The following is a 24,477-nucleotide window of genomic DNA, read 5'->3' as shown; positions in this document are numbered from 1 at the left end:
TTTGATGTCAATGCATTTCTCATTAAACTTTGGAGAACATCACAGGTGCACTTCGAGTCTAGTGAATGCCTTCTCGCCATTTTGCTGATTTGCATGATCTGTTTTGCTCTTGGCTCAAGGATGATGTGTGTCTTCTGCCCAATTGCATATTTATGGTACCGTAAATCCGGATCAGAATCCCAGCAGCCATCATCGCACTGCAAAATGTGATTGATCCTGGGCAAATTTGTTTACCTCACTGCACCTTATATTCCTATTCGGGATCACCTAGCAACATTTCTGTTCAGTGTGTGCCATAGAGTGCCTAAAGCCATTTGTTTCAATGTAGGGTCATCGTACCGCGGCATCCTTTTTTGCAGGTTTTCTTACCATGGCTGTTATTTTATTTTTTTAGAAAAAGCTGCGGCCTCCTGGGTATCTCCCATGAAGAGAAATATACAAACAAGCAAACAAAATAGGAACCCATGCGAGCTGGGGGCCTTCAGAAGAGTGGCTTCACTTGCCAAACATTAGGAAATGTGCTATACTGGATCATAACAATAATAATCCCCATGTCTAAAGTCCACACCTGCAAACTGAATTGCATTTAGGATCATTCATGGCAATGACCCTTGAGAGCCATGGAGATATATTGTACGTATTACATTTAATGCAACTTGTATGTTATACATATATATCCTTGGTGATAGTCTATCCTTTGGTGCCAGTGCCATCTAGTTTTGTTTATGCCTCACACGCAAGAGTTTTTATCAGAAACAGGCGTATATTAGACAGCCGTGGAGGGCCTATAATAACATTACTCTGTTAATCACCTTCACCACGAGTCTTCCCTCACCATCAGCTGTGCTCACTGCACCATTATCACCACCACTACCTCTATTGCACTGATAAACCATCAACGTTGCTTGCCTATGCACAAACCCTAGGACACAATGTCAAATGTTATGTATGAATGCACGTGTGCACTATGGGAAAGACACATTAGACACAGGTAGTAACTAGAAAGACGTGTGTGTGGACTCCAGAATGAGTCATATCTGCCGAAATGCAATGCTGTCACAGCAGCAGTGGCTCGTCCGTAATGGGTGTGGGGACTCCAAGCCACTAGATCCCCTTCCCTTGCCCATTGCGGGGGAGCCATGGTTAAACTGTCAAAGGGAAGCATGGTTTTTCTTTGACAGTTTATGGCCCCCAGTGAACATGCAAGGCTGCAGTGTTTTGCCTCCCCTTCCCTTTCCTTGCCCTTGCATGGCATGTTGGGAATGCTGTTTGGGGAACTGCATGTCTGTATGTGTGAGGGGGGCTCCTGAACCTTCCAGAACATCCAGACACAATGGGACTCTGGAAAAGTGGCCCTCTGGCTCCTGCATGTATGATTCCAGTTCTTGTGTGTGGGAGCCGGAAGGCCATTGTCAGAGGAGTAGACATCAGTGAGGAGCAGGACTCGAACTGAGGTAAGTGCGAAAAGTATTTCATGTAATGTATGTGTGAATGAGCAAGTGGATGGGTGCGTGGCATGTGAATGAGCGAGTGAGTGCTCTTTTTTTAATGCTTTGTGAAATTATGAATGAGCGAGTGAATGCTGCGTGAATGCGTGTTTAAATGAGCCTGTGAATACTATAATTAAAAAAAATGTATAAAACACTTAATACCGAAGAGGTCTCTAAACACAGACCTGGGATTTGAACCTGTGTTGTTTTGTGCCGTCTTGCTTCCAAAACGAGCTTGTTTCCCCAAGCTATCTTCCCAGCCCTATATGAATGCTGCTTCAAATGAATGCTGTTTGAATGTGTGATAAATGAGCGAGTGAATGCTGTGTGAATGTGTGAATGAAATGAGCCTATGAATGTTGCATGAATGCTGCATGAATGCTGTTTGACATGAATGCTGTGTGAATGTGTGTTTAAATGAGCAAGTGAATGCTGTGTGAATACTGTATGAATGTGTGAATGTGTGTTTAAATGAGCAAGTGAATGCTGTGTGAATACTGTATGAATGTGTGAATGTGTGTTTAAATGAGCAAGTGAATGCTGTGTGAATACTGTATGAATGTGTGAATGTGTGTTTAAATGAGCAAGTGAATGCTGTGTGAATACTGTATGAATGTGTGAATGTGTGTTTAAATGAGCAAGTGAATGCTGTGTGAATACTGTATGAATGTGTGAATGTGTGTTTAAATGAGCAAGTGAATGCTGTGTGAATGCTGTGTGAATGTGTGAATGTGTGTTTAAATGAGCAAGTGAATGCTGTGTGAATACTGTATGAATGTGTGAATGTGTGTTTGAATGTGCAAGTGAATGCTGTCTGAGTGTGTGACTGTGTATGTAAATGAGCAAGTGAATGCTGCATGCTACTCTATCAAAGATGCCCAGGAAAAAATGTTATGTTACATCAAGGAATGGCTACTGTTCGCATCAAAATGCATTATAGCCATGTAATAACACTCATACCTGCTTTGAAAGAATGATAAAGCAAGCCTGATAAAACAAGCATTGTGTTTTATATATACAACTCATCATACTTGCTTTGAAAGAATGATAAAGCAAGCATGATAAAGCAAGCATGTTAAGTGTTTTATGTGAATAGACTGCCATTTTGATGCAATCAATCTAGCAATTTCTAACTGTGGCATGGCATTTTTTACTGGGCATCTTTCATAAAGCAAGCATAATAAGCATTATTATATGGCTATACTGGCAGTTTGGTGCAGCCAGTCTAGCTATAATATCTTAATGCGTCATGCCATTTTTTACTGGGCAACTATGATGAAGGAAAAATGAAAAGTGTTCTTATGTATTTGAACTGGCCTGCATTGAAGCAGCCAATTTGACCATGTTTTCTTATTGTGGCATCACATTGTCTAATGGCAAAGCCAACAGGAGTATGCTCTTATGTGTGGGTACTGGCATATATTAGCAGAGCCAGCTCATACTGTTTTGTGGTTTCATTACTCGCATTATGCACCAATCAAACATAATTGTGATGTTATAAGTGAATACTGGCATATATAGGTGCAACAAGCATGAACATGTATGTGTAAAGCCATAGAGAACATGTTTATACTGCCATATTTTATGGGAAGGAGCATCATGAAAAAGTGTTGGGAAATGCTTCCATGCATTGTTCTTGGCCTGCATCGATTGGATTTTCTCATGAATTACCCTACAAAACTGACTGAAAACTGACGAAATACCCAATTTGTCAAAGAAGGCGAGCTGTATAATGCACCATTTTACACTATTATTCCCAAAATAATCTTGGCCGGATCCCTATGTTTGGTTGGGGCTCCCACAGTACACTTGGTCGCTCTTGTAAATTTGTAGCAAATATTTACGCCCCGCCAATTAAAAAATTCACCAGCCACCACTGTTTCACAATACATGGGTAAGCATGTGTATGCATTCTCCAATGGGAGCCTGGATGTGCAGGGGCTTTCCACCCAACAGCATCATGCCCCAAAGGTCATTTTAACCCCCCTAACAATGAAAACAGGCTTGTGGAACTGGACAGACAAGGAAGCCTGTAGATGCACCCAAAGCTCTTGCCCGAGCCAATAAAGACAATATGCTTAAGTGCAGCACTCCAAGTTCCCTTTTCAAAGCATGCCGACAATACATGCCAAGTTTCTACACTGCCAAGTTTCTTTCACTCTAAATGGCCAATCGATCATTTCTGAGTGGCATAATTTCCACCCATTAGCAGCTCCTTAGACGGGGGTCTCCGAGGAAACACTACTTTACTTTCTTGAAAAACAAGTTCAGGTCAACAACCTTGCACTATCAGCTGGCTATACTTAGAACTCACTTGACATTCGAAATATGCATCTTGGTTAAGCTCAAACCTCGCAAGTCTATTCTTGGGTGTCTTGTCTTACACTTTAGTTGTGTGCCAGAGAAAACTGAACTGGGATAAGTGTCAGTGACCCCTGAAATATGCAAGATCGTGTTATTTTTGGACGACTGGAGGTTAGCATCCCTGCTCCTTATGCTCGCTCGCGGTGTCAGTGTGCAGAATGCGTTGCAGCAGTCACTTATCGCATTAGGCAAAATAGAATATAACTAAGGGGCCACATCCTAAGCGGTGGCGGCTGGTGAATCTTTTTTTAATTGGAGGGGCATACATATTTACTACAAACATGCCCAAGCAACCGTGCATTGCGAGGGAGTCTGAATCAATGAAGTGGATTTCGGGGGAGGATTCCCTCCCTAGAAAAAAGCCAGACAGTTTGCAATTGGTTTTAATAGGATAACTCATGAAAAAATCGAATGGATGCAACTCACTAACCGTGCACAGGAGCATTTCCCAACGCCTTTCCATGACACCTTTCCCCACAATATATGCTAGTATACAAACATGTTTACGCTGGTTGTGCCCATACATTTCCATGCTGGATGCAGTACTCATGTTTGATTTGTGCATAAAGTCAGTAATGTACACGCTGGTTTTATTTATTTAGACTTTTTGTTTAGAGCTGACCCTACCCAGAGGGTCTCAGAGCTCCTTACATAGTTCAGAGTTTGGAAAGGTGGGAGTTGAAAAATGAAGTTTCAAGATGTTTTCAGGAAAGGATAGACAACTGATAACAGCGAAGGGCAGGGTTTTGTGTGGGGAAACAAGGATGCTTTGTGGCTCTTTCTGAAAGTGGTGATGGAGGATGCAGTGAGTATGTTGAGAGGTAGGGTGTTCCATGCCCTGGGCTCCCAGTGTGCAAATAATTGTTTTTGTGTGCATGTGAGTTTGTAGAGTGGAAAGTGTAAAAGGTGTTGGCTGGATTACCTGGTGTATGTGATGGGCTTTAGTTTGTCATAATGTAAGATGGAGTTTTGCGGTAGTTGACTTTGAATACAATGCAGAATCCTTTGAAGGCATTTCTCTGGGGTATGATATGATATGATAAGTCATTTATAACGTGCCTGTACACAAGTGTTTCTAGGTGCGCAAGACAAGGGAGGGAAGACATAGGGAGCACAAGACAAACAATCTTACTAGGCCTTGTGTCGTTCAGATTGTGCAAGTTGGAGAACGAGAAGTGCAAGGAAGAGGGGAGGGGAAAACAGGGCAGCAATGTTCGTAGTAAGTGCAGCCAGGGCAGCGTGGCTCTGGGTAGTGCAAGGAGAACAAGGGACTGTAGGGTTACAGTTAAAGCCCCTAAGTGTGCGGTAGGCCCAGAGGAATTGCAAGGGTGACTGATCAACTAAGAGCCTGGTACTCAGATGGTAGCCAAGCAACCAGTCGGTACAGCAGACAGGTAGCCCAGGTAGGTCAGCAGGGGAGGGAGATAAAGAAAGCAGAGGAGAAGAGGAATGTTTTAAGCTGCTTCCGGAACATCAAGTGGTCCGGCTCAAGTTTGAGAGGGGCAGGGATGCCATTCCAGAGGGAGGCACCTGCAGAGGAGAGAGATCTACCCCCACTCTCTGCCTGGAGAAGCGTCTAACTCATAGAGAGTTGGAGGTAGCTGAGTGAAGGGCTCGAGAAAGGAATGCATTTTGAAGAGAGCGATGGATGTTGTGCGAGCCACGGCACTACAAAGCCTTGTGGACAATGCAAAGGGTCTTGAACTTGATCCTTGCAGCCACCGGGAGCCAGTGGAGAGATTTTGGAGCTGGAGAGATACGGTCCCTGGGCTTGAAGCCAAGGATAAGTCTTGCAGTCCTGTCCTGGATTAGTTGCAGAGGGCGGAGAGTAGTGGAAGGTAGTCTAGAGAGAACCAGGACTCTGGAGACAGTGAGCTTCTGGGGGAAAGTGAGAAAGGGAAGAGTCCCTTTGAGGAGGTGCAGCAGGTAGATGGACATCTTGGCGACCTCTGAGATGTAAAGAGAGAAAGGAGAGTGGAGTCGAAGATGATACCAAGGTTTTTTGCCTCACAGGAAGGCGAAGGAAGAGGGCCCAAGGCGGGCGGCCAGAGTGAGAGAGGGAATTCAGGGGCAGGGGTCCCAATGAGAAGGATCGCCGTCTTACTGGCATTAAGGCAGAGATCGTTGGGGGGCACCACTCCTGAATCGTGGATAGACAGTCAGGAATGAGCGAGAGAGGAGAGGAGGCTGAGGGGTGCATGAAGGAAAACTGAGTGCCATGATATGATATGATGTGATAGGTTATTTATAATGCGCTTAATACCCAGAGGTTTCTAAGCACAGACCCGGGAATCGAACCTGAGGTGCTTCCTGTCGTCTTGCTTCCAAAGCGAGTGCATTGCCCTGAGCTATCCTCCCGAGACAAAACACTGAAAGTTAGAGGAGAAGGTAGAGATCAGGAGGGCCAAAGGGAGCAAGGTTGAAAAGTCAGGGTGAGAGGATAGAGCACTGGGGAATGCCACAGGTAGGGAGATAGGTGGTGGAGAGAAAGGGATCAAGTTGGACTTGAGAGGAACGTCCAAGCGGAAGGAGGTCAGCCAGTCCAGGGCCCGATCCGTGATGCCCAGGTTCTCACATAGTCGAGTGATCAGGATGGCGGGGTTGACTGTTTCGAAAGCAGAGGAAAGATCAAGGAGGATGAGGACAGAAGGAATGCTGGAATCAAGGTTAGAGACCAGATCTTCACCAGTGTTCAGGAGAGCAGTTTCTGTGCCTCTGGCAGCTCTGAAGCGAGACTGATGGTCATGGAGAAAACCGACAGATTCAGCGCGGTGAGTCATTTTTAGTTTGGAACCGTGATTCGACAGAGTTGGAGGGGGTCATATGGGGTTTGTGACACTGAAGTACATCTGTGTCTGGAAATACATGGATCATTTGACTTGTTAAATCTAAAATACCTGGTAAAACCAATAGAAGACAACACTAACCACAAATAATAGCAAGCTACAAGATGGAAATTGTATCAATTGGAATGTTTTTCATGACACTTCAGGAGAGCAAGTGGAGATGGGTAAAAGCGGTGTTGAGGTGTGAATGTTTGGGTATGTGGAGGATGAGTCTAGCTACTGAGTGTTGTATGGCTTGCAGGGCAGCCAAGTTGATGTTAGGGTGTCTAGTGAGGAGAGCATTTCCATATTCCCGCTTAGAGAGAACCAGTGCTTGGATTGCGTTTTGTAAGTAGTTGTAAGGAGGAAGCATATGTCTGATTATAAGTAAGAGGTGATATGATATGATATGATATTGCATTTATAACGTGCCTGTACACAAATGTAGATGTAGATTGCAACGACTCTTGTCAAAGTTAGGTGAATACACAGAATTAAAAGATCTCACCATTAATCCCCTCAAATCAAGAATTGTAGTCTTCAAACACCCGCAGAGGAAGATCCACTTTTCAAATTGGGTTCTGGGGGGTCAAGTGATCCAAAGGGTTGAGGAGGTAAAGTATTTAGGCAATAACATCTATGCCTATCCAGAGTGCCATAAAGTGGAAACAGATTTGGCAATAAAAGCCTCCCAGATAGCCTCACAAATACTCAAGCTAAATGCAAAATAGCGCATATTTTCAGTTTTACCGGTGATAAAATTCTATCTAGCAAAAACGGTGGCCGTAATTCTTTATGGTTTGGAGGCAAAGTCATTTCTTTGGTCCTCAGACTGGAGTTCAGTAGAGGGGCGAATCTGGAAGAAGTCTCTGGGTCTGCCTTCCTGTACTCCGGGATGGAGCCTAAGATTTGAGCTTGGCCTTAAGTCACAAACTGGAAATTGGCTTCACTTTAGAGGGAGGTCACTACTGGGAAGAGCTCTTTGCTTTATGGAGACATTAGATATCATCTGGTACAATCAAGATAACCTGTGTTGTCCGCTTTAGAGGGAAGAGTGAAGGTATTGTTGTAGAAGGTTGATTTAGAAGTTGACACCCTTATAACAAATCCATTGAAGGTAAAGCAAAAGCTTGAAATATTTGATTGGATAGAAACAATCACAAAGGTAAGGGAGCCATCTCGTATAAACCCATTTCTTCTGATGGAAAAAAAACTGGGTTGCCTCTTCCACTATCTTCTGAAGTTTACTGATAGGGCAATAAGGAATGACTTCCTTAGGATTAGGCCAACTCTGGCGCATTGTGGTGAGGTGTTGGCAAGGCGTCAACAAGGAAACAAAGCCCCAAAACTGTGTAATGTTTGTGACACTCCTTCAAATCAAACTGTAAGGCATTTATTAATGGAGTGTGAGGGAACATGGCCAGTTCGAAAGATGTTGTTTGGTAGATTTGTATCTCGAGAAGAAGGGATTATGGCAGAGTAGTTTTGGGATTATCTAGATTCTGGTTGTAATGTTGCCCTAACAATATCGGTTGTTCGAGTTCTTAAAATCTGTAAAATAATGGAATAATGTTCTTCGTACTAGCAATGGTAAATGGTGAAATCTCCGCTTATTTTAGATTAATTTATGCATTGTGGAAAAATGTATTTTTTCTCCTTTTAAGTTGTTCGATTTGTGTTATGTTTGTTTTCTTTGGGATGTATGACTTGTGGTCTCTCTTTGAGATTTTGTTTTTTGTAAAGGTTCACGGTCGAACCATATACAAATAAAAAATAAAATAAAATAAAAGTTTGCATATTTTGGTGACACCGGCTATGGGGTGTGTGAAGGAAAGATGGGGCCGATGGTGAAGCCAAGGGATTTGACAGATGTGGAGAGGGGTGTGTATGGATTGTCCATGGCGACATCTTGGATCCAGGGAGTGAGATTGGGTTTGTGCATTGGGGGGCAGATGAGGAGGTATTCTGTTTTGGAATGGTTGAGTTTGAGGAAGTGGGTGGCCATCCAGTTGGCTATGATGGAGAAGTTTTGAGGTGGTGAAGTTAGTTTTGACAATGTATGGCAGTATCCCCACGGAAGAGCATACTGTTGTTGGTTTTCCCATTACATTTTTTTTATAGATGACAAGTAAAAAATGCAATACCAAAGAAATAGCAAGACTGGCTACATCAACATGCCAATCAAGCTAGGTGATAATACCTATCATGCTTGTTTTAGCAAAGTTCTCTAGTAAAATATATCAAGCCAGCATAAGAAATTTCTACACTGGCTTCACCAACATACCAGTCTAGCCACATATTAACACTTACCATTCTTGCTTTATGTCATGTTACCTTGCATTTGTATAGCTTATGGTGTCAAATTGCTTTTGCCCGTCAGATTGTCAAAGGAGGAGTATGATAGAGCATACACTAGTGGTAGGGATCAGCAATTTTGGGTAGATAGTTGGGATTAGGGCAAGGAATCCATAGGATGCTCAGGAAGGCCTGAGAAGGAAAATGTGGAGGAGCTCTGTGTACAATTGGACAGAATTTATCAATCGACTTAACTGTAGTCATCATGGGGCACATCACCAAAAGGAGAGATAGCTGGAGAAGAGGTGTTTGCTGCGCCTTGGAGTATGTCTGGAATTTACTCACTGCTTCGTGAGCCTGGGCATGTTAAAGCCATGCCTAAAAAACACAGATGTCAAATCTCGTTTACTTGTTCCCCTAGGATCCCAACAGCGTTTGGGAGGGGTTGTATGTCACAAATCCGAACTTGCAAAAACTCCCTGAAAAGTGAGCAAAATACTCTTATTTTTTGGTGTCCTCATTATGTCATGGTTATCAAAACTCTAGGCTTGTGTGCAAAGTGCTCACGAACACAAGCCCTGTCTATGGCTTAGCATTGGTTAGACATTTGATCCTTCCACATTGTCATGGTGAACCCAGGCGTTTAGAAACCATGCCCAAGAAAACAAAGTGTGCAAATCTCCTCTACTTATTCCCTTAAGCCCTGAACAGCCAAGTCCTATAGGTGGGAAAGCTGGAAGGAAAAACGGCACATTCAACTGAGAGGGAATTTCAACCACTGCTTCTTTGATAGCAGAAGCCCCAGTCCGGCCGTCCTGGAGGATCCCAAGTCCTGCAAGGACCTTTAAGGTAATGGTTATATTAATGTGTGAGGCAGGAATCCTCTTAGGGTCAGGCTGGGACTTAATTTACATAATCCAGACTTTTATTAGCCTTCCCACCCTGGGCTGCAGTTACTGTGTGCTGTTAATAGAGGGCATCATGCAAATGTTAGGTCAAATCAGGGTTGTATGGTCTAGACAACAGATTAAATTTCTAAGTTGATCATCCTTTTCTTTTTTAAGTGTTCGGGTGGTTGCGACAAGCTGTTTTATAGCTGCTTGAAAATCAATCAGACATTTAAAGCAAAACATTATAATGAGACCTCAACATAAAATAACATGACATAACGAGCTAGTATAAAGGGATATTCTCTCTCCCTCTCCTGAAAGGAGTGAATGAGTGCAGCCGCACTCCGGTAGATACGAGTTCATGTGCATTTAGCTTTCGGAAAATAACACATTGATGCCAGAAGAACAAGACATTACACAACATCTTTCTACAGCTTGAAATGTGGCACGGTATAGGATAACATAACACATTGTAGCATTCCAACCCTAACTGAATGTGTCACTTCAAAAGAGGATGGTGCATAGATAATATAGCTCAGTGCAGGCACATAGCAAAACTTGTCATCGCTAGGCATCCCAAACAAATAATGATGCAACACAGCAGAATCGTCCTGCAAAGGTAGAGTGTCTCTCTCTCTCTCACACACACACACATACACCCTCTTCTCCAGACTCACACTGGGATTGAAGTAATCGTCTGCTCTTGGTTCTCACTAGTGCCTATCAGCTCAGCCTTGTATGGGTAAAAACAAAACCAGCAGCCTCCCACTCCATCATCCTTTTGTCCATTCAAGTTCCACTCTGTTCACTGGCTGAAGAGATGCTATAGAAAAGATGCCTAGTAAGAAATGTTATGACACAATACGAAATGGCTAGACTGGCTGCACCAGCATGCCATTCTAACCACGTGATAATACATTTCATGCTTGCTTTATCAAAGATGCCAAATCAAACATGTCATACAACAGTAAGAAATGGCCAGACTGGCTGCACCAAAATGCCAGTTTAGTCACGTAATAAAATGTATCATGTTTGGTTTATCAACAATGTCCAGTAAGAAATTATGCCGCATGGCATCATTTTAGCTGGGTGACATTGATGTTGCTGTCATATTCCCAACAGCCCCCCTCAAATCAGTTGCCCAGCCTGGCACAAGTAGGCACAAGTAGACAAGTGCACACCACACTAATCCAAGCAACACTTGCTTTCTACTTCACACAGCATTCACTCATGCATCTATACTCAATACAGTAATTAATTCATATGCACACCGAGCACCCACCCATGCATCATACATCCACTCATTCATTCAAATAAGTACGCAGACATAATACAGACATTTCTTACTTTCAGCCATGAGCCAGGATTCTGCTCCTTGCCACACGCCAGCCACCAAGGAAGCATGGAAGAAAAGAGGGCTTCCTGGTTCCCACACCTGTACACAGGAGCCGGAGTGGTACTGTGTCACCTCCCTGAACTGCCTTAATGTGCATGGAAGTGAAGGAGTGCCCCAACGCAACTTCAGACATGCAGTTCCCCAGCCTGCATCTCCAATGGGCTGTGAAAGGCCAATTGGACATGCACACTGGGGAACAAAAGCTGTTAAAGGGAAACCATATTTCCCTTTAACCGTTTAAGCCATCAGAAAGCAGCTGTGGGAGCACTCAGTGGTTACACTGGTCTGGCTTGTTGGCTTCTCCATAATGCGTGATGGTATGATGGGGTCGGCGGCCCCTCGCCCCTTATGGATTAGCTGAATCTGATCCTAGTAGTCTGTTAGGTCAAAGAGAATTCAAAAGTTAAGGAATCAGATGAAATGACTCCTACACATGCTCTTGTAACAGTGGCATGTCTTAAAAGACATGTATTCAGGGAAGGATTAAGAAAGATACATACTGAACTTGAGAGCGACATTTGTAGTTAGTGTTTTTTCACCTGAAACAGTTATCTTAACAGCACATCTCACCACTATTTTGCCCCAATGGATCACTGTCATACCTCATTACTGATATTCTCCTTTTTTCTCTTATTTCAGCCATCATCTGATTGGAATCCAGACTAGCTCACACGGGGAAAAGAAGGAAAACAGTCCTTCTCATGCTACGCTCCAGTCCTCTGGAACTACATCCCGCTTACAATCCAGACTGCCCCAAGCTTCTTTAAGTTTAGGAAAGAACTGAAGACCTGGTTTTTCTAACAACACCTTGATGTAACCTAGATTCTGTCTTCCTTGTGCATGCTGTAAGGAAGGCATGGTATCAAACAGAGAAGACTGAAACAAGTGATCACAGATCAAGGGTGTTTATTGATCTTCAATGGATTGGTAAAACATCTATCTAAACTTAAATCTAAGGATGGGAGCAAGCACCATCCATTAATAATAATGCAGTTCTAGTGGAGTCTGACAAAATAAAAGGGCCTATACTAATAAACCTATTGCCAATCCTTACTTCTAACTACAAAATGGAGTACGACACACGCTTGCAGACCTTGATGGATGCATCAGCACCATTCACGAATGGGGCCGATGCATTCGTCCTCCCCATTCCCATTGATTTGCAATGGGACTCAAATGGAAATGGGGAGTAATATTTTCCAACACTCAGGAATGCGCAATTACCGGGTCCACCGGGGCTCTAATGCCCCGGTAATTGCCCATTCCCGGGTGCCAGAAAATTCATGACTCTGGCACGGCTACCGCCAGAGTCATAATGACCCCCAGTCTATTATTGTAGAGGGCCTGATGCAGCAAACAAAACACAAAAGTTCCTTTCCTTTGTCAAGGTTTCACTTTCACAAGTTCAAAACTGGTCTCCCTCCTTTGGGCTAGACCACAGGTCCACCACGTCGAGGCTCAGACCCCTGTTCTACAATGTTCACAATTTGGTCTCCCTCGTTTGGGCTCAGAACATGGATCCCCCTCGTCTGGGCTCAGATCCCCTTTTCCACAATATTCAAAACTTGGTCTCCCTCCTTCAGGCTTGGACCATGGATCCCCCCCATTCGGGCTCAGATCCCATTTTGATACCAGAATCAAAGACTTTCAAATGTGTGATAGATTTTGCTTAAACTGTCGCAGGACCATTTTGATTCACTTCACACAATTGACACTTCACATCAATCTTCTGCTTTCATTTCCTTTCATCAAGATACGGTACAGAGACCTTTGATTGAGCACATTCACAGTGCCGGACCACTGTCTGCAGTATCGTGTCTTTTCTTCTAATGTTCAAATATTCACCAGCAATTTAGCTTCACTGGTGTTTTTCATCACATGCATTTAACAATGTGCCTTCCTTGCAACCTTGACTTCAACACAGACTGGTCTCCCCAACTCACCTGCTGTGTTCTCTGTAGCATCTTTGTTCTTGGAGCCAAAGATGATACCGAGCATCTGCTGCTCCCCGACACTGTGGTCAGTTACGCGGGAAGAGCCTTGATATCTCTGGCACACAATGCAGGATTCTTTAGCCTTGTTTCATGGTCTTACGTTTTCTGTCTTGAAGGTTTCTTGAAAGTAACAGCTTCCTGTCAACGAGGTCAAGGGTGTTGCCCTTCTCATGAACCTTTTGTGCCTGGCCGTCTTCCTCCCCTCGTTCAACTGCCAACTTGAAACTACTGTAGCTTCATGTTTTTTGCCTCACCCAGAGTGTGCTCTCGTGCTCCGCCTTTTATCAGTGTGGGGAAGTCAAATGGAAGTCAGGTATGAGTGATTGTCGATAACTGCCTGACCTTGCCTGACAATTGTATTGGGACATGTCATGTACACAGCTCGGGTGTGAGTCTGTTTTCTCCCAGAGCAGGCTGTCTGTGAGAAATTGTTCGTGCAGAAAAAGTGAGGGTGTGGGGGGGTGGTTGAGTTTCTAAACATCCCATCAGGTAAGATGAGATAAAGGTATTACATGGAAGAGAGGGATACTGCATCTCACCATCCGGTGTCCCACTCCCACTCCATGAGGACCTCAGCCAGGTGCTCCTCCTGCACTGGTCCCCCCCCCAGGGTCTGGATCCATGGGCAATGGCCTTGCCCTGGTCACCTGAGAGAGAGAGATTTGCGGGGACTAGCGGGAGAGACACCTTCTGGTTTCTCACACACACACCCTTCCCTTATGCAAATTAGCCCATCTGTTTCAATGGGAAACCGGGAAAGGAAACAGTAGGGTTGCAGGTCTAAGAACCATCACATGACTCAAGGGTTAGAGTCCTTTCAATGGCGTATCCATACTAAAGGTGAATGGTCTGTGACAAGGGTGACCTTCTCCCCAAAAGGGTGATTGCCCATTTGATGGAAAGGTCCTCTACTCCAATACAGAGTAGTTCTTTTCAACTAGTGAATAGGATAGAATGTTGTAATCCATCACAAATTTGTGGTAAAACTGCTCCTAACCATGTGAGAGAGGCATCCGTTTATAACACAAATTCCTTAGAAAAATCTACCACCTTTAGTATTTGGTTCTGGCACAAGGTTTGTTTTAAATGATTGTAGCATATGTTATGCTCATCGGTCCAATGATACTTCTGTGGTTCAGCGTTTTTTAATTTGTTGGTTAATCTAGCTGTTTTATTGAAAAAATTTGGAATGAACCTACAGTAATAATCAATCAATCCTTAGGAGTGCCCTGAGGTCTCTCTTAGTCTTAATTGTGGGGGTATCTAGGACGGCTTTCACTTTCACTGGACACTGCCATTCCCTACAAGCCGAGGTATATCATGGCTGATTGGCCCAGCTTACATTTGGATGGATTGGCAGTTAAGCCGGCTTCACTGAGGGTTCTCATGATGGTGGAAGAGATGGTCTTCCAAGTCTTGCAGTAAATGACTATGTCATCAATACAAGCCCCACATAAATCGGAGGAATAGGGCTGTAATATTCTGTCCATAAGCCATTGGAAAGTGGCTGGGGCCCTATGAGGCCAGAAGGGAGGACTTTAAACTGGAATAGTCTCAGGGGTGTTGAGAAGGCTGTCTTTTCTTTATCAGCTCCATGTATGGGGACCTGCCAATATCCCTTGGTCAAGTATTGAGCCAATATAAAGACGGCACTTACTAGTTTATCAATGAATTCATCGATGCGCGGCATCAAAGGCACGGATGGCTTTAACCTGCCTGAAGTCTATGCAAAACCGCCAAGAATTATCCAGTTTGGTTACCAATACAATAGGGGAGGACCATGGGCTGGAAGAAGGTTCAATAATATTTGCCCTCAGCATCTTTTCCACTTCTTCTACCACTATTTGTTTTCAGGCTTCTGGGAGTCTGTAGGCTTTGAAATGGACCACATTTCCCTTTGGAGTTCTGATATAAAGATAAGGACCTTGTACTCTCCCTGGTATTTCACAGAATACATCAGGGAATGTCATGACCAGGTCGTTTAAGTCTTCTTGCTTCTGTCTATATAGCTCTTGGGGAATAAGTTTTGAGTTTTCTATCTCCTCCGGTATTAAACAAGACAATATCAAGGTTGAGGCAGTGGAAAGTGTAGAGGAGGTACCAAGCACGATTCGCACTCCAACTGCCCATTTTGAAGTACCAGGAACGTTCACACCGAAATATGTGACATATGATGAGCAAATAAACCAGCAGAGAGCTTCAGCGGGGCTCTGTCCAGTACCTATCAGAATAACAGCACCTGTGGAAGTATCAACACCTAAGAAAACCTGGACAGTAAGGTACCCATTGAGGAAACCATATGGACACATGAGACTGAATGATGATTGTCAAAATGCAACACCTGAAGAAGCCAAGGAGATAATAAAAGAAGACAAATGGTGATGCCATAAGAACCCGGACTGACTCACATATAGAAGATATGACAACCTGTGAATGATGAAAAGAGACAAAACACCATGGATAAGTGACATCCTGAGTCTAAAATGAAATGATTGATTTCAAAATGTCAGAAACATATAACATGAGCGTGATGAAGATGTTCAGCCAGTTTAAACGTGTACAGATGCACAGTAACCGCAAGAAGCACAGAAATCGTGAGGCTTGCTTATGCTTAGTAGTAAGAGAGATTGCGGCAAGCGCCACCTATACATATCTACCTCAAAGGAGCACTTTATATAAGTATACTTCCACTATGCACAAGAGCAGAATCAACTAAAGGTTACTAAAGGTATCAAGAGGAGAGCTTTGCAGCAAGTAAATCGGGAATTAAAGACAGAGAGACGATGACAACCATGCCAAGAAACCAAGGTCGTATCGGCTGAAATAGGCAGGAGATTTCTGTAGCCAGCCGGAGTCTGTCTAGTCTGTTATGTCTGTCTTGTGTTTTTTCTTTTTTCTGAAGTCACGAGGTAAGAACATTTTTGGGGGAATGACATGAAAATTGTGTGATTGTATAGCCAGGTTGTTGTATGACATGAATTGATGGTTGTTTGAATAAATAAAAGTAAAACATTTTTTGTGAAAAAACGGGATTGGAGCTTGCGACGATTGGTGCTCGCTCATATTGTTGATTTTGTTTGAGAAATGTAAAGCAAAACAAAGTGTTATATGCGGATAAGATAAACAAATTTAAGCATGGAAGACATTATACCATTAGCACACTTGTGCAAACAGTTGCCAAAACATGCACCTAACCTGAAGAAGTACAGTGCAGAATGGGTCAAAGGAACCGTTCACAAATGTTTATGCCATGGCCCCAGGGCGGTCCGCTATCTAAAACGGTCCTGCAACACATGACGACATATTTGCATGCCACATATACTGGCAAAAAACGCCTAGCTAGTTTAGAGCTTTGGAAGATGTACCAAGAGGATAAGGAGGAGGAGCTACTGTTACACTGGATACTTAACATATGCACAGAGGGAGGTGAAATGCCTTCCGCGCCACCCGCCCCGTATGAAACAAAAAGCAAAGCTAGTAAAGAAGAAGGATTATACCCGTTGAGGGAACTTAAAGCAGCCACGGGATATAGCAACCCGGCATATGTCAGCTACGCAAAGTAGTGACAAAAACCCAGACAAAGACAGAAATAGAGATATCACCTCCAATGTCCTGAGGGACAAGGAGAGGCGCGAGAAAGAAAAAGGAGATCAAGCACAAGCAAGTACATCTCTAGATACGAGTAGAGAGGGAAAGAGATGGAAAGGAGATGAGGACAGAACTGATGAGATGGCATTCACACAGAACGAATGGATGGGAGGTCAGATTTTATTGAAACTCGATGGTGAAGGCATTGTGGACGTGAGACAAAAGGGAGAGTCAGACGATTCAAAACGGAAAGAGAAGGAAAAGGAAAAAGGATTGAGAGATGAAAGAATCAGGAACAAAGATAGACAGAGACGAAAGCAGCTGTATCACGAAGAGCAAGAAAGGAAACGTGAGCATAAGCTAATGATCAGGACAGGCAGGAACAACAAAGAATAGAGGAAGAAGAACAAAAGATACGGGAGAAGCAGTTAAAAAGAAGAAGGGATGAGGAAATACAAAGGGCAAATGAGCGTAGAGATGTGAAGAAACAGGAAGAAGATAGGGTCAGAGAGGAAGCGAGGAAGAGAGGATGCGCAGAGAGTTTGATGACGACTTAGAACGCAAGCGAAGACAGAGAGCACGGGATCTTGATATCTGGAAAGAGAGGTTAAGAAACCTGATCCAGTGGTAGACTGGGAGAACATAGAAGAATTCTTTCCTGAGTACGATTCAGTACCAGGCACGTCTAGGGCAAATATTGAAGATGAGTTCGACACCAGAAACATCGGAGAAACGATTGATAGAATACATGATGAAATGGAGCTAGAACAGGTACCCCAGGGGAGAGGAGAGGACAAACGTTTTGAGAGCGCTCAGTTGTATGACACTGAGGACGCCTCCCGAAGTAGCAGAAATAGAGAGCTGTCCCTAGATAGGTTGACACTAAATAGGAGCAAGGAAGATGATAGGAGTTGCACGAGTTAGGCACAGACAAGATCAGGCGCAGAAAGATAGGAATATGAAGAAAAGGAAGATGAGAGAAGACGTAAAAAACACTTCTAAAGCGGAAAGGGAATAATATGGTCAGATTCTAGTGAGTCTGCACCTAAGGCATCAGAGTCAGCCACACAATCAGGCCGACACGCAGGAGTATTTTACGGTCAGAGAGGGGTAGGTCCTCCACCCCATGTGAGCAGACTAAGGACATTACCAGGTAGACGACACTGCTGGAATATTACCCCTGCAGTGGATAGGAAAATGGTGAAAGAAGAAAAGGAGTGCCATGTGTTACAATTCCCGTAGCTCAAAAAAGGAGGAACAAGGCCACAGTATATACCCTGGCCACACATGGATCGAAAAAATCTGAAAAATAAGCTTCCAATGTTGACACCGGGAGCCGGAAAATGGATACAAGGGCTAGAAAAAATGATGGGAGGGAACACGTCAGCTATCGGGTAAGGGTCTTTTAATGGGCATACTTGGCGATAGAGCTGACGATGTGTGGACTGAAGCAGGTTGTCCTGGCGTAACTCCAGTTAATACTGCGCATGATGGAGCTCCATTTAACAATTGCAGAGCCACGGTATGGAAGGCATTATGATTGCTATACCTGGATACTATTGACATGGGAGCTATAATGACACGAAAAATGAAGGAATCAGAGGATCCTTTGTTTTACATTCAGAATTTCCAAGACGCATGGGTGTTGGAAACCCAGGAATCTTGGGGAAATCTATACCTGTGTTTTACCATATATTATGCCAATAGCTGCCTGATCAGGTACAGAAGCAGCTCAAGAAATTGGTAGGAATCGAGGCCAAACCATGGTCTGAAGTACAGTTGACCACAGCTCACTATTGCAGGCTACTGCAAGAGAAAAATCGCAAAAAAGAAGCTGCTCAAAAATCTGAAGTGGCAAAATTAGTGCAGAAGAAATTTTCAAAATAGTTCATTGAAGGGGCAATGATAACTAGCACAGATGGATCGAACATAGAGCAGGCCAATAATCAACAGCAGGTTAATCAAAGCAGTAATGGTTTTTACCCCAGAGGGAAAGGCTTTCCAGGAAGAGGTTTCCAGAGTAATCAGGGAGGTTTCCAAGGTAATCAGGGAGGTTTCCAAAACATGCAAAATGGCAATCAGGATATGTCCAATGGGCAAATAATCAGACCAATGCCAATATGTTGGACGTGTGGGATGACAGGGCATCTAGCGCGCACATGCAGAAGTCGAGGCATGGCAGTGTTATGACAGTAGTACTCGCAGAGAGAACCACATTAGGGTACAAGCCCCTGGCATACTACATTGGGAATTTGGACCCATTGATGAGAGGTCAATTTCTGTACGAACGAAGTTTAGCTGCCGCAGCGTTCACCATTGAGAAGGCTACAACCATTGTGATGGGATGCTCAATGACGTAGTTCGTCGAGCACGCACTATTTGCTATTCTAAAAAAAACAAAAGGCACATTGACATCTCAGAGATCTTCTGCATATGAAGTGATCATATCAAATCCATTGATTAAGATAAGTTGATGTAAGATAGTGAAGCCAGCTATGTTTATAGCAGAGCCAGTCACTGAAGGAGAGCTGATCCATGACTGCGCAAACTATTAAGAATTTTACGATGAGATTCTGAGAGTGAAAGAAAATGCATTGACAGAAGGAGAAATTGTCTTGGTTGACGGTTCTTCAAGAATCGATCAAAATGATGGGCAGAGATGCATAGGCACCGCTGTGATGAAGCACACAGCAAATGGAGAGTTTCGAGTACTTATTAGTGCATGATTACCATCTCATTATTCAGCACAGACTGCAGAATTATTGGCGTTGATACTCGCACTCGAGAATCTCACAGTCCAGGAAGTGACGGTGTACAGTGACTCTGCCTATGTGACATCAACAGAGCATGCAGGCCTAGCACTGGAAAAGGATGGGCTACCTCAGAGCGGATGGCACACCAGTGCAGCATGCAGCCCTATTGGACAGGTTGATTAAGACACTACAGCTCCCAGTGGACATAGCGGTCATGAAATGCGCTGCCCACATGAAAGGGACAGACTTTATCTCACGAGGAAATCAAGCAGCAGACATAGAAGACAATCGTGTGTCGACCAAAGACAAAGTTATAATGAATGTGGAAATCACTGATGTGCATGAGAGAATGATTGTTGCACGAAACGAACCTGAAGGTTATAGTAACATGGGGCAAACCCAGTTAATAGAACTCCAAGGGGAAGCACCACAGGAGGAGAAAAATCTTTGGAAGCAGAGAGGGCGTTCTTTAAACCCCTCCAAGAACTTGTGGCGACCAGACAGCACTGGTAAACCGGTGATGCCTATAGCCTTATTGAAAATAGCATTGGAACAGTTGCATTATTCAGCACACATGACAAAAGAGAATCTAGCAGCGTTGATTGCTGAAGACTGCTTTATACCGAACTTAGCAGAGCACGTTGCATTTTTAGGGTGAACTGTATAATCTCCCAACAGTTCACGGCTGGGCATACACTACGAGTAATTAGAGGAGTTATCCCAAGGCCCAATGGACCTTTTCAGCACTTGCATATCGATTATGTCGATATGATTCAAGAATGTAACGGGTACAGGTACCTAATTGTTGTGGTGTGTCCATTCTCTAGATGGATAGAAGCAGGTCCCTCTACACACCCAGACTCTACCTGTGCGGTCAAATTTCTGGTGAGGGAAGTATTTCCCAGATGGGGAGTGTGTGAGGTCAGATAATGGTTCCCACTTTGTTAATGCAGTATTCAAACAGATTAGCTTGCTGCTTGCTGCTTGGTATAAAGCACAAGTTCTCTTTGGCCTATCATCCTCAAGATAATGGGATATGCGAGAAGCTCAATGCTTTGTTAAAGGAAAGGATAGCCAAGTTGAAGCTTACTCTTAAGAAGGGATGGTTACACTGCCTTCCATTGGCACTGTATGCGCTCAGAAACCAGCCTGGTTCTCACCATCACCTTACGCCATATGAAATCATAACAGGCATAAGGATGCACACGCCACTGACACCCCGAGAGCTAGATGTGATGCTCAGCCAACAGGGGCAGTTTTAGGATCTGAAATGCAAAATTACTTGAATTGCATGACATCTTGTCTTACTGTAATTTCAGGACAGCTGCAGTGATGACAAAAAGCATGCAGGGCAGCACAGAACACAGAAGGAGATACTACAAAAGAACAAGTTCAGAGTTTACATGTTCCACAACTGTTCCCTGGGGACACGGTCCTGGTAAGAAACCACACGAGAAAGAAGTGGGACGAGCCAAGGTTCAACGGTCCCTTCAGATTGGAGGACGTCACTCCCTCTGCAGTCAAGCTACAGGGAAGAAGAGCTTGGATATTCTTGGGTGACATCAAGCCATACATTGGAGAAGGCCCCCTGCCCGCACCCCAATGCGTAGAGACTACAGACAATGGGGAAGAATCACAGCACGTGCAGACGAGATCCAAGACGAGGAAGAAGGACGCATGACCAGCAAAAAAAAGACAAAAAAGATGTGTACAAGTTGTGGCTAAAATTTGGACATTTCCTCTGAGCAAAAAAGGGGATAAGGACATAAACACGGACACTATGTGCATCCTAGTTGCAGGGTGAAGAAGAAAATTGTATGCATAAGCCACAACATAGTCTGTTGACTTTGAACTTTGGACTGAGGCATACTGAAGCCTTGATAAGAAAAGGATATGCCAAATCTCGATAGAGGACACACCAATTGGAAGAAATACAGTATCCAGAACCTTTTCAAACAGAAGCCATATTTGGACTCACTTATGGTGTCACACAGTAGTGACGTCACTAAAGATGTTTTGATATACTTCAAGCCAGTACTTGAGATCATACCCGTTGTTAGTGGGAAGACTCACTAACATCACTGAATTTCTACAAGACCCTGAAAACGAAAAGACAATAAGGAGGCTGCTCATTGTGATTGCCAAGCAGTTCCTTCTACTTTTGGAGTACAGTGAGGACAAACCAAATGTCCCAAGCAGAGGAAACAGCGAATAGGCTTGTCAGCTTGCTATTCTTTTGCTTAATTGAAGACTGTCCAGATCTTGTTGGGAGACACACTGACGTCTTTTCATTTCTTTGAGATCCAGCAAACACAGAACGTTTGAGTATAATCCTGAAAGGAATCATAATTCAGGTTGCTCTTCAAGCTCATCAAAATCAGAGAAGCTGCTCACAGCGATTGCCAAGCAGTTCCAGAACTCAAGGACAAGACAAATGTCCCTGTCACCAGAAGATAGCAGACTGGCAAGCACTGTCTTCTTTCGCTAAATTGAGAACTTTCCAGAACTTGTGGGAAGGCCTACCAGTGTTGACATCCTCACTTTCATCAGAGACCCAGCAAACTCTACACAGATGAGCATGCTCCTGCATGGTATTGTAATGCAAGTCAAACTTTCTAATCATCATCAGAATTTCCGGAGAAGATTGTAAACCTTTTGCTGAGGGACAGATCGAGGAAGTGTTGACAAAGAATACACTTTTGCTGGCAGAGAAGCAACATGTCTTCTGGAGTGAAACATATAAGAGGCATTGACTGGGAGCGGGTTTATTTTGAACACGCACACTAAGAGACTTGCTGAACCTATTACCTTCCTTTGACATTTTCATATACAGAAAAGAGAACTGTTTCCAGAAACGACAGACAATCTATTATTCAGGAAAGGACGGACAATTGTCCAGTATCTGAAACCTACGAGCAGAAACAGCAGAACCCAGAGATAACGATATTATTTAGAGTATATTAAAGAGTTTGTTTTCTTTCCTTAAATGATCGAGATGGGCAACCAAAGTAGTAATGTTGTCATCCCTCAGGAGGAGAGACGCTTGCATGGTTTGGGAACTAAGTGTTGTAGACTGACTTATAGTCATTCCAGTCCCTAGAAGGTCTGATAGCAGAATGAGTGAACTTGAAATGGATGTAATGAGCAATAATACACACTCATTTGTGGTAACAAACAAATTGAACCGCCGAAAACACGATCGGCAGAGCAAACATGAGAAAAGGTTAATGAAAAACACATACACGCAAACGATGAGTGCACATGCACCAGGTTTAGTGTCAATAACTGCAGAACCACAGTTCAAAGAAAGGGAGACGTTTGGACAACCTACTATGAGAAGTTCCACACCAAACGAAGTGAAAAGATAAATGGAGAAAGCTGAACTTTTAAAGAGACAAAAGGAGTTGGAGAATAAACAAACAGAAACAGCATTTACAAGCACACCTAATCCAATGAAGAGAACAAGCTCAAGTCCTGCAAAACTATCACGTGCAGAGATAGTGACAGAATCAATTTGGTCATTCATAACCAGAGCCAGGAAAAGACAAGAGGACAGGGAAAGAATTGCCCGACTTTCCCCTACTCAAATGGTGCAGATGAAGATGCCTGAGAATCCTCCAGTGATAAGAAGCTACATGGATGCTATTAAGGATGTGATGATAGCAAACTACATTAAAACCTTGAATATAAAGAGAAGCACACAAGAAGATAACAACTAACTAAATGACTACCTGGACAGCACAGCACACTTGGGAAATAGCATCTGGTACCAACATATGAAAGAAGTTGGATGACGATATTCAGAGGAGGAATGCTTTGTTTGTGCACTCCTACCTTACAGCATGAGGAAGTCACAGATCTTCGTAGCTGTTGAAATAGATGTGCAAACAGCGCACTGTCTATCACATGTAGCAATGTGCAAAACCAGAGCCCAGTTCATGGGAAGTGATGCTTTACTCAAATGGGCAACTGAAGGAATTGATCCAAATGAAAACGATTATGTCCAAGACATAAAGATGAGAAACAATGGAAAAACAAGGCACATTGTGATCAGATATGAGAAGCCTGGAGTTAAAGGTGCATAGACCAGAAAAGAGGCAAATCAAAAACTGAACGTTCAAGGAAAAACTCTAGAAGAAGCTCGGAGTTGGAAGAACCGAGGCCAAATGCAAATTTGGTGAACAGTGCTTTCACCAGACGGATGGGAGAAAGGAGTAGTGATCTGCAGAGCATGGATGGTCTTCGGTCATTACCAGCCCACCATTGACATAGTACAAATTGGATACAAGCCATTATGGCCAGAACTTGCTAAACTATTGACATGGGTCGAAGACAGAGGAGGACCCTTGCACATAGTGCCATTGGAGAGCCCAAAATTCTGCTTCAGGAATAATGGCACAAGAAAAATGGGAGAGAATCAGAACTGTGATTGAGTATTTGATACTTCAGGAATGGTACATGCTACAGCAGTGATCATGGATCATTATTGGGCATGTGGATCCAAGGCATATACCAGGCTGCCGAAGAATTGGGGAGGTATATGCACACCGGTGTATGTCCATGTTCCAGCATTAGTGATTCCAAAAAGTGATCTGAACTTTGACAGTTTCCCGAAAGCAGATGCTCACCTGAGGAAGAAGAGATCTGTGGAACTGATGAACCGAATGAAGAGAGAGAATTACTTTTCGGCTAAATCAGAAGAAGCTTTTTTTCATGCGATTCCATATGAACACAGGCTGTTCAGCTTGACCTCATCAGTGTTCATGATAATTTCTATGCCAAGAGTTCAGGCTGGAGCAAATACTAAATGGTTGCAGATAACCAGATGGAAGTTATTGCAGACCATCAACACGACCATAAAATGATTCAATGCAACCAAGGA

This window comes from Ambystoma mexicanum, chromosome 3q (genome assembly GCF_040938575.1).
Source record: "Ambystoma mexicanum isolate Mex_15411 chromosome 3q, UKY_AmexF1_1, whole genome shotgun sequence".
Lineage (NCBI taxonomy): Eukaryota > Metazoa > Chordata > Amphibia > Caudata > Ambystomatidae > Ambystoma > Ambystoma mexicanum.
The sequence above is the reverse complement of the archived record's forward strand: the minus strand, read 5'-3'. Positions refer to the sequence as shown.